This window comes from Equus przewalskii, chromosome 29 (assembly GCF_037783145.1).
Source record: "Equus przewalskii isolate Varuska chromosome 29, EquPr2, whole genome shotgun sequence".
NCBI classification, from domain to species: Eukaryota; Metazoa; Chordata; class Mammalia; order Perissodactyla; family Equidae; genus Equus; species Equus przewalskii.
In genome coordinates this window covers 17,174,936-17,188,699 of record NC_091859.1, presented here as the reverse complement: position 1 = coordinate 17,188,699, position 13,764 = coordinate 17,174,936, and the positions used below count along the sequence as shown (strand labels likewise).

Below are 13,764 nucleotides of genomic sequence, written 5' to 3'. Positions count from 1 at the left end.
TGGCCACTGGTTTCTAAAAGTGAACACATTTTGGTGTTGGGACACTTGGGTTCCAGACTCAACTTTGCTCTGTAACCTTAAGCGATTTACCCATTGAATCCATGTCTTCCTTTCTGCCTCTCTAGGTGACACCTAAATGTTCCATAAAGATTTTAATATCTACCTTGACTCCCCACAAGATATGATACACTTAATAATTGGGTCAAACATTCTGATGGTTACTCTGATGAACAGGAAGTAAAAAATTTCATTGAGGTATTAAAGCAATGACAACAATTCTAAATTCTAATTTCACCCATAAGCCTGAACTTGAAGGAAATAAAACATAAGCACCAATTTTCTGTCTCTTTGCAAATCTCTTATGCCTAAGCCCTCTTTCTTATTCATAAAGGCATTGATACATTCATACACAATCATGGTTCTCTCCTTCCTTAAAGTATTTCTGCTTTGAGAAATATTTTTAGGAATGAATTCTTAATGTTTTATGAAATATGAAACAACTCAAAATAGTAATATTGCTGACAAGAATTTTTAAGTTAATAGATTTACTCAGCATGTTTTCATTAAGCAGTGATTAACTCAAAAATCAAGTTATATTTATGCCCATACATGTGTCTCAACACGTATGCATAGTAAAATGACATGCAGAAAGGAAATAAACCAAAATATTGGCAAGTGCTGGAATTTGTGGATTTTGATTTTCTTCTTTATGCCTTTCTACGTTTCCTAGATTTTCTGTAAGTATCACTTTTACAAGTAGTAAAGACATCTGCTAGACTGGAACCTGATGGATAACAGGAAAAGTCTGGATATTTCCGTTGGAATGTTTTGATAACTTAGTAGGCCTGAAAAGGCTGCTGAGCATCTCTTTCATCCCCATTCCTGATTTTGGAAAGACAAATTTTCTAATGCTCAAGACCATTAGGGAAATTCTTTCAAGTATATGTAGAAGTAATTTCTGTATAAGCAGATAATAAAAATGAAAATTGAGTGACTAGAAAACATGGTTCCTTTTCTGCTACTGTATTTAGAATATATTTTTGCCTTTAAGGAATCTAATATTAATATCTTTATCTGGTAATATTTGTTTGCTGGTTCAGTTTTATGATTTTCTCAAATTCAGCTTTTTTCTGTGTAACTTCTTTTAAAAATAGAAAATTATATTAACACACTTCCAAAGTCCTGTTAGTTTGAAAACACTAATGGGCTAACTCTCTGTAAAGTACACAGTGACTAACTCTTCCACTGTCTGGGGTTTGAAACAGTCTTTGGAACTAGGCAAAATGGTTTCATTTATCATCCAAGGATTCATCATAAACTAATTCTTTAAAAATCCTTTTCAGATGCAAGATGTGGCTCCAGGACAAGCAAAAAGATCAAAGGTGTACAAAGGAACACAAACCAGGTTTTAGATCCAAGAATACTAACTAATTTCAACTTCCAATACTATTAGTCAACAATTTTTTTAAAAAAAAATATTCTGGACAGTTGGTTCTTGCCATGGAGCCAATTTCTTTCTTTTTTTTTGTTTCAAAATCAAGCAAACAAATATTGAAGTGACTGCAATTCCATGTGTAAAAGAGGGAAGTGGAGTTGCTTGGGTTGAAATGGGCACTGACTACCTGTCTCTCAGTTCCTGCCCTTCCTACCCAAGCTGGAAATAAGGGGTTCTTTAGAATCCTTAGGATTTCTGAAAGCTCAATTAGAAAATTCATCTTATAGTTTAAGATTTATCACAGTTTCCTAATTTTATACGTAGAGTTTTGGTTATTTTGGAGGGAGTAGATGGGAGGCAGCAACTGAAAGAGGGAAGCAGCTAGTCAGGCTGTAACATCTACATTTGCCCCAATTCTTAGCTATGCTAAATTCTCCATGTCATACTAGTAGAACTCAAAAATGCTGCTTTGTAAATTACTAGTATCCGATAGGATGAGAGGCATCAGCAAAATCTCATCCTGTTATTCTCTCAGCAAATAAACAAACTAACAGATTAGTTAATTTCAGTGCAAATTCCTATTTCGGAGGCAGGCTTTTGTTGGAGTTCTGAGTTAATCTGGCAATTAACAAACTGGGCAGACTACCACTTTTGGCTGAAATTCACAGGCATTTAAGTATATGTAAAAAAATGCAAAAGACATTGGAAATAGTTTTCACCTTGTGGAAGAGACCTGAGGATAAGGGATGGGATGTGCTCAAGCATCACTGAACTAAATATTTTCATAATTTGAAATGTGGTCCTAAGGTAGAATTTTTTTAGAGTTGCCACATAAGTGGGCACTCAACAAAAGTGACAACAATAATCACAACTACAATTATAACATAGGTGGACTCACTTTATCCACTTTTACTTAAAATTTCTCTTTTCATATTTTACATCCAATAACCAGCAAGGCATATCTTCAGAGAATATTGCAATAAATACTTAATGTCCATATTATATTCATGAATTTTTTCAAAGAGCATTGATCCTATTTCTAGTTTTTGACTGGTTACATGGACCAGGTCATTATTTATATTGATAATAGACTCTTACCTTTAAAGATCTTAAATCAGCCTTTATTCACATGCAGTTTTATTTGCTTTGTAAAACCAGTAGTACCATTATTTAGAGACATCTTCAACATTTTTTGCATGAAAAAGTGAGTTTACTATTTAACATCCATGTGCTTATCATTTAGAGAATAATCTCAGCGATTTCTCTTGAGATTTCATTCACTGGAAAAAGGACTTTTTAAAAGCTCTGGACTTCGAGGCAAAACAATTGGCATTGTCTATTATGCCTGGATAAATGTTTGTACTTTATGGTAGTTTCCTAGCATTCTCTTTTTAAACAATGCCTCGTCTCAAAATCAACATTGCACTCAGTGATGTTTCTATTTTTGTTTTCCTTCATCAGTACCAGAGGAAGAAGAACATAATGTGTCCAATAGAAAGCCTGTTCAGGGTGATGTGGAACTCAAGGGAAAGCTAACCATGTAATGATTTCAAGGCAGTTTAAATTCTTGCCACCTAGTTCACTTCTGTGAACAATCGGTGTCTGATGAGTGCCGAAGGGCTGAAATATGGTGAACTTCTGCTACATTTACAAGAATAAAGCAGTACACACGTACAAAGCATGTGAGACGAGAACTACTCCATGCCTTTGCCAGAACTCAGCTCCAAAACAAGACCAAATGAAACAGAATGTAAAAGAAGTTATAACTATGAGTAAATGTGCTACTTTGATTTTTTAATATGAAATATCAAAAGAAAAATATGCAAGTGAATATGAATCTATTTTGAAATTGAAATATATATTTAAAAAACAGAATGGAAATTTGGAATTGTTTAATGTTAAATTTGAAGGAAATGTACATGAAAATAACTCAAGTTTTACAAAACCAAGCTTGTACACGGAAAAATCCCAAAGATTGAATAGGAAAACACTAGAAGTAAAATGCAGTTTTACTTAAAAGTGTGGTAACTTGGAGGCTGAAAACTCTTCAACTAAAAAGTTATTTATGCAAATTTTGACTTCTTACCTAAACATTTTTTAATGTTTAAAAACGACATTTGTTGGTTTCCGAGTGATGGGACATTTCAGACAAGAATTACTAGTTGCATAGTTTCCTTTTCCTTGAACCAGTATGAAACCCTTTTTTAACAAAATGTCTTTGGTAGTGAATCACTGGCAATGAAGAGCTCAAGGCCTTGTTTAAAGAACCTCAATCATGCCAAAAAGCTGAAGAGGATATGAAAGAAAATCTGGACTGAACATGGGCTAAGAAATTAATTTAAGACATTCTTTTTCCTCTTGCTTCTTCCAACAAAGTAATAACAGTTGGGAGTCTTTCACATAGAATTGGCCTCATGCAGTCCATGGAATTGAAGCTGAAATTGTTTCAAAGACCTCAACCTACACTCTCCTTAAATATGCAAATAGAAGACTTTAAAGATGGAACTAGGAAAGTCCGGTTGTTGGAGGAGAGAAATGGAATCCCAGGTAAACACTCAGACTCAGGGCTGAAAACTACTTTAGGTTATAAAATCTAAAATACTTCGCCTTATATTCTAAGGAAAATTTTGAACATATTATTGTGGCAAAAATCAGATATCGTTAATGGAATCTCTGTTAAAGTGAACATAAATAATGTATTCATTTAAAAAAATTACAATTTTAGGTTTAGCATTTATCTGCACAAAGGAATTACATTAAAAGATTGCATTTCATATAGTACTAAAAGCTAAATGTTTATATATAAATAGATAAATATGGGTTATAAATAAATATAAACATACAATATATTCATACTCCAAATCATGTACTCCCATACCACATACACAAGGTATATATGGGTATGTGTGTGTGTGTGTGTATATATATACATCATATATGTATTATATTATATATTTATGTTCTATATGTCTAATAGGTTAATAAATCTATAAATCTCTCTATATATTTCCCTAACAATGTCAACTTCTCTCAAACTAAGACACACAAAAAAGATTTCTTCACATAATGCCATGAAATATGAGGCAGAAAGAACTAAGACAGACTCACGAAAGTTGGTTAAGATGAATAGTCAAAAATTAAGATCAAAATTAAGATGCTAAGAATGCCAAGCTGAGAATACATAGATATCATTTTTGTAAAGTAAGTTCAGGATCTGTTATACCCCACAGTCTGTTTCTAGGATCTGATTATTTTACTTTGTTTATATGTAAAGATGGTATAAAAAGATAATGAGAATATTTAAAAGTTGAGGATGTGGCTAGGATTATGTTATTAAATAATTAAATGTAAAATAATTTTTGCAGTCCTCCAAATACTCAGTATGTCCAAAATTCCCAGTAATAATAATAGCGAACGTGTGACCATTGTTATGTGTCAGACAATATTTTAAAAACACATTAATTTATTACTCACAACGACCTATGAGGTTTTACAGTTGACATCAATAATAGCTTGCTCTCCTTCCAAACTTGATTCATGCCTGCTGGGAGATGATAGTATGGTGCAGAGTTCATTGTTATTGAGCAATGTCCTGCTCTCTTCGCAGGGAAAGCAGCTCTCAGATACTCCTCTTTCATCTTGACTTAATTTTCTTTAATTACTATTTTAAATAAATACGGTCAAATATATTACGTATAAACTCTTTATGTTTATTGATCTAATAAAATTATAAAGCCAAACAGATTTTCAAATTAAAAATGAACAAATTTATAAAATTGTCAAGGTTTTATTGTCCTTTTGTAAGATGAGTAATTTTTACATCTAATAACTGCTATTTTGACATATCCCTCAGTTTAATATTGTGTCCCAATATTTAAGTGCAAAATTTTAAAATTATTACTTAATGAAAAATTTGTCCTTGAAGCAAATAAAAACACAACACACAAAATGTTTTAGTGATAACAAATTGCATTCTCATTTTATTAAATAAATTAAGAAATGAATATGCTGCACTCTGTAAATATCTTCCTATCAGGCTTGGAAACCACTATTCAACCGAAACTGCTTGGTGAGGTTTGTGGTGACCTCCAAATTGTGCATCAAATGACCTGTTGTTAGTTTTGATCCTATTTAACAGCCAGCAGCATCTGACATAGTTGATTACTGCCTGTCTTAAAACATATCAGCTTGCTGCAAACCCAATCTTCTGGGTTTTCCTCCCACCTCTCTTGGCTGTACCTTTTCACTTTCCTTTGCTGATTTCTCCTAACTTCCCTAGACTCTAGAATTACAGGTCCAGGGCTCAGTTCTGTCTATACTTTTTCCAATCTTTGCCCACGATCCAGAATTTTCTTCTATATTCATACATCGTATGGCCACCAGCCTCTTTTACTTGAATTCTTGCGATGGCCTCCTTACATGTTGCTTCTTATCTTGGACCTTTGCTATCTATTTTTGACAGTGCAACCAGAGTGATTTTCTTTCCAAGTAGGCCACATCACTTTATTTGTCTTCTTGGAGCCCGTCAGTGGCTCCCATCATACTCAGAATAAACCTACATCCTTATGGAAGCCTCAAATTCTACCCAGTCTGGTTCCATGCCTCCTCTGTCCTACTACTTTGACTCTGCTCCTTCTGCCCCAGCACACTACCTTCTTTGCTATTTCCTTGAGCACACCAGGTACCCTGCAGCTCAGGCTCTCTGCTTAGAGGGTCTCTTCCTGGATTGCTCTTTTCCCAGACAATCTCAAGGTTCACTCTGTTCTCTTGATTACCCTATCCATTCTCAGATTAAACATCACCTTCTTAATGAGGTCTTCGCTGACTACCCTCTCTTAAATTGTAACCCCGTAGCCTCATAGATCTCTTCATCTCCTCCCTGTGCCCTGCTTTATTTTTTTCACTATCATTTATCACCATTTGACATTTAATGCATTATTTATTTATTTATCATTTATTGTCTGCTTCCCTCACCAAAATGCATACTCCATGAGGTGCGTGTTTTTGTGTGCTTAATTTCTGCTCTATCCCCAGGGCTTAACAGTGTGACCAGCACATTCTGATCAATAAGTATTCTGGAAAATAGTGAATACAAAAGAATTCATCTTTGCAACAATGTTAGATGTGGGCCACTTGTTGCCTCTTTCATTAGAAAATTGTGAACTAATGGCAGCCATGCATATTTAGTCAAATAGAATTTTCAAATCTAGGAGAATATAGCTGCAAACTTTTAAGTAGGAGAAACACTGGCATATAGATTAATTGCATGGATTTTGGAGTTTATAGACTTGGTTCAAATCCTGGTTCTGATACTCACTAACTGTAACATCTGGCAGTTTACTCAATCTCTCTAAGCCTCAATTTCCTCATCTGCAAAATGGATATGAAAATTTCATATGATGACTATGAGGATTAAATGGAAACAAATCATTTAACTGTAATAATTATTGATTATTTAGTTATAGTATAATTTTATTTTAGTTTTAATGTTATTATAATAAGACCTTTACGACAGGGATCTTGTGTTCCTAGATGGGGACAGAGACTGTGACTTCTTAATTTAGAGCAAACCTGACTGATTTAAGAGACGCTCAAACCTGTGATAGTGTCCTCAGTAGCATCTGCTCTAACCACTTGAACAATCATTCTCCATTGTAAAAAAGATGTTACAGGCTTATTTTAATTCTGTTCCTGCTAAGAGACCATGAGATAAAAGGAGGCTTTAGAATAAAGGATCATTTCAATTTCATAATTGGATGTTCATTCAGAGCAGTGACTTTTTAAACGAATGTTTCTGAAAATGTGAGGTACTCTAGTGCACCCCCTTGGACCCAGATTCTTAATTCTTATTAATCTATAAGAACTGCTTAATTACTGTGTAAGCGTTGAAAAAGTCTCCAGTGGTCGTTTGTTTGTTTTTCCTTCTTAATTGCTTTCTTTGTGCTGCAGGGACATGGTTCTGAGGTTTATCAACTAGATCCTGGGATTCTTTTTTTTTTGGTTTCCAGGTTTATTGAAGTATAACTGACAAATAAAATTGCAAGATATTTAAAGTGTACATTATGATTTGATATACATATATGTTGTGAAAGGATTAATTAACAAATCCATCACCTCGTATATTTACCTCTTTTTTTTTGCTGAGAACATTTAAGTCCTACTCCCTCAGAAAATTTCAATTATACAATACAATCTTACCAACTACAGTCACCTATGTGTTGTTGAGACCATCTGGTTGGGATACATGACAGAACCCACTTAGGTCCTCTATAATAACTTTTAAGATTCAGGCAGGAGATGTGGCGATCTGCTCATCTTGTGGTGTCCAAGACAAGCCTCGTGTGTAAGTTCCCCTGCTCATTAAAACTGCCACCTACCAATCGGAAGTGGTCTGCCTCTTTCTTCCTTCTCTCCTTGCCCTCAGTGTATGGGGGCAGTTTCAGATTCCGCCTGGGGATCTCCCAGAAGGAGTGAACCAAGACCTTTTAGCAGCCTCTCTTATTTCCCCCACACCCTAGCCCTTGGCAACCGCTTTTTCTACTCTCTGTTTCTATGAGTTTATCTTTTCTTTTTCAGATTCTGTATATAAGTGATACCATGCATGTGTTTGCCTTTCTCTGTCTGGTTTATTTCACTGAGCATTTACCGTCCAGGTTCATTCGTGTGTCTCAATTGAGAGCATTTCCTTCTTTTTTAAGGCTGAATAATATGTATAATGATATATAGATAGATACATTTCTTGACCTCTTCATCCATTGATGGACACACAGCTTATCTCCATACCTTGGCTACTATGAATGATGCTGCAATGAACATGGGAGTACAGATATCTCTTTGAGATAATGGTTTCATCTAGGATTCTGTTAAACTAAGGCTTCCCTACCATCTTCGCCTATTCCTCTAATGTTAACCTTAAATTAAGTAGGACAACCATACTTATCAATTTATTTAATCATGAATATCTAGAAAGAATGGAGGATTTCTGTAGTTCATATCCTAGACTCAAATGTATTATAGAAAGGCAATATAATTTCAGTTTAAAGAATTTTCTTCTGAAAATATCAATAACAGAAAGGTCAAACATAAAAAACTACACAAGGAAATCTTAGGTTGACTTGGAAACCTCCTTAAGAGATGGTTCCATTGAAGCTGGAAGATCCTTTGTCCCTCAAATTTGATTTTATTAGTGAATCACACCTGTTACAGTCAGCATTTATGACACAAAAACCATTATGAATAAACAATACATCATCATCAGGTGTATGGAAGAACCCACAGTCAAAAGAATTTTACTGAGAATATTTTAGAATATAGTAATGCTTAACTAATTTAGTCCTCAAGGATTCATAAACTAATTCACTTTTATCTCCTAAACAAAAATGGGCTTTTAAAATTTTAGCTTCCCTTTGCTTCTGAAGCCAGATATGATGAATTTAGTACATTATTTTCCTCATCTCAGTTCAAAATGAGATGGTACAATTAATGAAATTACTCTTACCTAGCCTTTTTCACCATTGTATCATACTTTAAGGCAAGAGTTTATGGATTGTTGTCCTCATTTACTTACGGTAGTCTCTAACCATGCGTTTCCATCACTTCAGTTGCCCTTCTATTCTATTTTCAGACATAGAATTTCTCAATTAGTTCAATTAACCATTTATTGAACATTTATGCATTACGCACTGTACTACATACAGGGGCAGCAAAGAGGAAATTTTATAAATTCTATATACATAGTTATAGCACCTTCAGCATATATATAACTATTTACATAGTTATAGCACCTTCATAGTTATAGCACCTTCAAGATCTGAGGTATGATAAAAAAATTCAAATATAATATAGAAATGTAAAAGAATTTTAAATTCTCTTTGAAGTAATCTAAATTAAAAAATGGGATAAAATAAAAATAACAAAAAGCTACAGCCAAAAAATTCATAATGCTCTTAAACTTTTTAAGGATTATAGATTTTCTAGATATTGGAGTCAAAATCATGAAAAAAAAATCCCTTAGTTGTCTGTCTGATTCAAAAAATAAAATTTAATATATTCATCTTTCCTGAGAACATTTTCTTATATGTTAGACATTTGAGAGTTATGGTTTATTTTTAAGGTGAGTGCCTGGAAGGTTAATATTCTGTGTTTCTAATTAAAAATCTGTCTATCCATAAGCTTTAGCATTTGATCAGACTAGATTAGATTAAGGATGGGTTAGATTAGGGATGTTTGACAAAATGAAGGCATGATTGGTGGCCTCACTCATACCTCTATGGAGGTGGGGCTGCAAAGATAAACAGGCCACAGTGAAATGGAAGAATAACGTAATTCCACACAATAGTATCTCAGTACAACTGTGCCCACAAAGGACACCTCCACCCTGTATTTATCTATTGAACAGCCATCCTTGAATAACCTTCTGTGTGCTAGGCACAGAGGACACAAAGATGAAATAAAACAGTCCCTGATCCCAGCAAACACAGCATCGTGCTCGTTCTTGAAAACCTCTGCTCCCAACAGCTGTTTCAGGAATAACAGTGCAAAGAAATATGACTGAAAATGACTCCCACAGGTGATTTTTCTCCTGCGACTTTCACAATGGAAATCAAAGATCATGTGGACTGTCTTTATTCTCATTTAATTAAAAACAAAACCTTCATAAACAATTCTTTTAAGTCACTGTTGCTTGTCTGCAATAGTATTTACATTACATAAATAGACCTCCTAATCATTAAAATACATTGCTGGCTCATGAAATCTGAAATTAGAGTGAACAATGAAGACTTGGCATGTCACTCCCCAAAGGTCACCAACCATTGATTTAATTGTTGAATGCTTGAAGTCATATGTGCTATATGTGTAACGGAAAAAAAAAGAAAGAAAAGATAAGCATCTGGAGCAAATACTTTGATAAATGAAGCCTTTCTTTACTCTTATGAACAAAGACTACTTTTCTCGGTAAGAAAAAATCTCGTTTGTATTTCAAAGATAATACTCTGGCAACTTTATCACAGTCCCCGGAAGAAAAAATGTCAAGTATATAAACGCCATTCATCTGTGAACACCTTTGTTTTCTCCTTTTGAAAAAACATAGATTCTCATCATTTTCTCTGACAAGGGATAAAAATAGAACACCGTGAAAAGCAGCGTTCCTCTAATGAAGTTTTCTTATTGGAAACCCCAGCGTCTCGCAGTTCAGCTGACGTTTGTGCTTTTTGATTTTAATGGTGCAGCTCTGTCTTTTGGGCGGCTTGCTCTGACACAGAACCCGATTTATATTTGCCTAATTAGAATTCAGGAGGCAAGGAAAGGTCGGAGATTTCTTAAACTGCTTGCCAAAATCTCCTTTTCGTGGCTATAATTCAACTTTTTTAATTCATAAAAATTTCATATAAAATCAGACAAATCTTGACACGGCAACCAAGAGCATATCGTTTTGAAACTTAAACTGTTGTCAAATACATGCATATAATTTACAATGTAAAATTGGCTTGAGGATAAAAATTTCAGACAGTTGTTCACCTGAACCTCTTACAGAAGATCAACTGGAGAATCATTAAAGATAAAAATCGCTTAGTCTTTTAAAGTAATTTGTAATAAAAGGTACACCTAAGTCAGGACATTCAGAGTCCATGTAGGATGCCAATTTGTCTAAGGCTTCCATTTTTCTCACTCCGCCCCCCATTGGTAATGTTTCTGGATCCCACCCAAGACATCTGCTCTGCTGTGCTCTGGTCCTTAAATGTGATGATGCTGTGATTAGTGGGGTAGAATGCCTAGTGCTGGGACTGGATCGTACACTACGGTCCACTGTTACTTAGCCTGCCCCTTCTGCTCATTTGCTGAGCAGATGGTCAGGGTTGGGGCACATCTGTGACCACGAAAGAAATGTGTTTTGAGTGCAACCCCAACTGGCCTAAATAGGAAAAGAAACTTCTGGTCTTTGCCTTGTTTAAACCTTATTCTAACAAAACAACATAATTGGTCCAGGTGCTAAGTCAGTAAACTAAGGAAACACTAATTTGCGCCCCAGAAGAAAATAATCAGTTTCAGGATGGTATTTTGTTGTGGCAATATTTATTCAGGCAACATCCCAGAAATAAAAAGCTGAAACTTTCAAAAGTAAAGGACGAAAGACAAGTCAGGTCACACAAAAAAATACTTAATGAAGAATAGCTGAAATGTTTTAGGCAGTTACATGGAATGGCAAAGAAAAAAGGAGGGACACAATCTGGAAGTCTAGAAGAAGCTCCACGCTGAAATTTAAAAATCAGATAGTTACCAGGGCAATAATGTTAAGCATTATCCTAAGTGCTTTACACACATTATTTAATTTAATTCTCACAATATCCTTCCAATGTAGCTATCTCTATTCACATTTTACAGGCTGAGGAATCTGGGATTCCAGGAAGTTAAGTGACTCTCTCAAGATAACGAATATTTCCTAAGGTCGACATTCTTAGGAATTGAAAAGAGGATGAAATAAAGAGAGATAAAACAAAGTCAGCAATTAAAAAAGAATAATGTTACTGAAGTGCCTACATTTTAAAAGGATTATTGAAAAAATGACAGAAATGTATTAGAGTATATTATAAAAGAAGAAGCTGCAGAAGATATGAGCAGTGTTTGAAACCAGTGGGCCTGTTCTGCCAAACATTTACCTTTATTTATGTGTCTGTACATGTGGGTGACATCTTGCTGTTGATGTCTCTGGGTGAAAATGTGCAGATCACCTTCTAAATGTAGGCAGCATATGCTAAAGCAGCTGGTTCTAAAATATACGACAATAAGGGTAGCAATTTAGCTGGGTAAAATGACAAAAGGAACAGGGGACAATGCCTTGAGATCAAGGATAACCTGATTGAGATTCAGGCTATTGTTGAGGTTTGGGTATTAAATATCTCAATTTGAGTAAAAGTAGAAACTGATGGTCACAACAGAAATATTTATACAGAGATAAAACTAAGGATCCTAATAACTTTCACAATGTAGATTAAATTAATGTTATATATGGCTATATAAATAATGCACATACATACAAATAATATAACACTATTTTTTCTATTAATCACACATATAGTACCTATATATAGCTGTATGCACAATTAGCTATCTTATAACAATAATAAATATACATACAAAATTATTTAGCTACTATATACTATTTATATATATAATTATTAACCATAATAATCATATATACATATAAATTTTAAATATTGTATATCGTATGTGCTATTTATGGTATGATTACCTATTTTGGTTAACATTTAGGTGTTCACCTTATCTTTTCAGGAGACCAAAGAGGAAAATTTTAATATTCTTTTCCTTTAATTATTCAATGTAAATAGGACTGTATTATTATGCTATTAATATCTCTCTCTTCTACCAGATCAGTCCATGAGGTCTGGAACTCTATGTATTTTTATGTACTGTTGATCTCCTGTACCTAGCACTGAGGCACAAATATTATTGAATCTCTTAAAAAAAAAGGCCAAATCATAAAATATCTAAAACTAAAGAATTGGAGAAGCATGGTAACAAAATAATGCCAATTCCTGCTTAACAGTTACTGAGAGCTGATGCACCAACAATTTATTGTAAGAAACCTAATGTCAATGAAAGGAAAAAAAATTAAGGTCTTAGTATAGCAAGTTGAAAATTTGAAAAAAATACGTCATCAAAGATGTGGAACTTTTATGTAAGACAGATGTCATAGTAAGATTTTTATTTTTTGAGATAAAGATCTAAAACTATATCTTATAGTTTTGTCACAAGGATGACGGGGAATATTTTATCTGTCTATTTTTTTCCTAAAAGTAGGTTGTTGAAAACTACCAGAGTAGCAACACTTCTGTATTTGGCAGTCTCTAGCCCATAAAAAAACATCGTGTGGGAAGCTTAATAGACAATCGTGCAGATAGACACCCATATGAAAGCCTTAAATAATGGATATTTAAGAACAAGTCAGATGAGGGCAGGAGGTCATTTAGTTACCATGACTTAATTTGACATTGCTAACGAAATACAATCAGCTATTTTACTATCCCAGTTTTGGATCTTTTTCACTGCTTGCTTTGTTGATTTGTCATAAACTAGGAAGATGCTACAGCTCTAGCTCCTATGTATACATGATGCTAAATAGCTCCTAGCTCTTTATTTTCTATTTTTTTTTAAGATTTTATGTTTTTTAATTTTGTTTCCTTTTTCTCAAAGCCCCCGGTACATAGTTGTATATTCTTAGTTGTGGGTCCTTCTAGTTGTGGCATGTGGGACGCCACCTCAGGGTGGCTTGATGAGCAGTGCCATGTCCACTCCCAGGATTCGAACTG

General features: G+C 34.2%; 1 long non-coding RNA gene across 1 annotated transcript in view; it reads right to left on the bottom strand.

Annotated features, from left to right (window-relative positions):
- The window catches only part of LOC139080195 (uncharacterized), an 80,402-nt gene that overhangs the window by 13,264 nt on the left and 53,374 nt on the right, over nucleotides 1-13,764 (bottom strand). The window lies entirely within an intron of this gene.